This window comes from Etheostoma cragini, unplaced genomic scaffold (genome assembly GCF_013103735.1).
Source record: "Etheostoma cragini isolate CJK2018 unplaced genomic scaffold, CSU_Ecrag_1.0 ScbMSFa_1433, whole genome shotgun sequence".
Lineage (NCBI taxonomy): Eukaryota > Metazoa > Chordata > Actinopteri > Perciformes > Percidae > Etheostoma > Etheostoma cragini.
Window position 1 is genome coordinate 782 of NW_023265489.1, and position 2016 is coordinate 2797.

A 2016-nucleotide genomic window follows, 5' to 3' on the forward strand; every position below is an offset into this window, starting at 1 on the left:
CGCCGCTCGACGAGCAGCCGCTGGGCCCTTCTGGCCCTCTGTCACGTCCAGCACCACGTGGGCTCCCAGATTCCTCTGCCGAGAGGAAAAAGGGGAAGAACAAGGGAAGAAGGAAAAAGAGGAAAATTAGGTGTTTCTGACTCTGGAGCTGTGGAGTCTGGATCTGTGGTTGGAGTCACCTGCTGCCTCCATGTTCCTGCTCGACACCCTCTGCTGCAATTCTCCATGTCTCTCTCTCTGTGTCTGTCTCTTCTCTGTCTATCTTTCTCTCTGTATGTCTGTCTCTTTCTCTCACCACCAACCAGTTGTGGCAGATGACCGTCCACCATGAGCCATAGTTCTGCTCGAGGTTTCTGCCTCTTAAAAGGAAGTTTTTCCTTGCCTCTGTCGCCTAGTGCTTGCTCTTGGTGGGAATTGTTGGGTTTCTGTAAATAACATCGCAGAGTATGGTCTAGACCTATTTATTTATTCCCATTTAGGGTCAGGAGTTCTCCTCCCATGCTGAACACAACCTGAGCCAAAGACCCACTTTCCCCTCATGAGTAGTCCAACACGTTTGCCAGGACTTCTTCGAGGCCTAAGCTGTTAGAAAAACCTCCCCGTCTGGGAATCGAACCCCGGTCTTCCGCACGTCACTCTGGAATACTTTAGCTAAAATGCCCTAAACTGATTCCCATTCATTCCCTATGGTAGCCTACTGCTAAACCACTATGGATGTAACTGGAGGCGTTTGGTGCCCTGGAGCAGTTTAGCGAGTAAAGCTTCCAGACCCTCTCCGTGCTAGTGTGGACAGTGGATTTACAGCACACACCAATTGAGCTCCGCTGAACATTACGTTTATAGGTAAGTTATTTATATGATTATGAATGAAAAGATGTTCAATGACCAAACGTGTAATTAAATGTTATATTGTTCCTGTCTGACGTTTTCTATTTTAACGTTACATGAATGCTATAAAGTTAGTCACAGTTCATGTTAACGCAACTTTCGGATGGATTACATGTTAACTACAATTAATGTAACGTTAACCTTAAACCGTGTTTTTTTCATGTGATTGTTTATTGTCTATTTATGTCATTTTAAACATTGACAGTAAAATATGAATGGAGCATTTCCCCACGAGCATGAAAAATGATTAGTCATCAGTTTCTGTAGTGTAGTGGTTATCACGTTTGCCTCACCCGCGAAAGGTCCCCTGTTCGAAACAGGGCAGAAACACATTTCTTTGTTCATGTTGACATTGCACAATGAAACTCTGCTGAGTTGAACTCTCAATAACCCATGTACCCCTGACTGTAGACCCGCAGACCTAAATGTGGGCGGAGTTAAATGTTTGACCCCGCTCCTCAATGTTTAACCCCTAATCTAGATTAGATTCTTTATTCATCCCACAGTGAGGAAATTTCCTTGTTACAGCAGCAAAAAAGCAAAACAAACAAACAAACAAACAAACAAACCCATCTGGAGGGGTGGGTTCAAATCCCACCACTGCCATTTGCAAATGGCATTTGTGCTGTTATGACATTGCTTGGTGAAGTAACTAAAATCATAAGAGTAGACTCCTTGCTGAGGTTGTTCCTCTTAAACCCGAGGGTCAACGATTGGCTAAATCCTCCTTTCCAGCACTTTGGAGTAGACTTTACCAGGGAGGCTGAGCAGTGTGATGCCCCTGTAATGGGCACACACCCTCTGGTCCCCCTTTTTGAAGAGGGGAACCACCACCCCAGTCTGCCACGGACCTCCACACAATGTTGAAGAGGAGTGTCAATCCTCAGTCATCTGGAGGGTCTTTCCCTTCATGACATCAGCGTTGAGGGAGGCTCTCCATACTTTAAATCTGAAGGTGCGCATGGTGAACTGAATGATGATGGGTCGAGTGCTTTTATCCTCTCTCGGACGTCCGACCCTGTGCACGGTGTCCACCATGAATCCAAGCTTGCTCTTTTCCTCTGGGATGATTTCAATCTCCAGCACCTCCTTCCTCACATCCTCGTTGCTGCTTTCTGGAAGATTCAG

General features: G+C 45.9%; 1 non-coding gene across 1 annotated transcript; it reads left to right on the top strand.

Annotated features, from left to right (window-relative positions):
• Nucleotides 1–1145: 1145 nt before the first annotated feature.
• Nucleotides 1146–1218, top strand: trnav-cac. Its single transcript has one exon. It is a non-coding gene; the product is annotated as a tRNA-Val (tRNA).
• The last annotated feature ends 798 nt before the right edge of the window (nucleotides 1219–2016 follow it).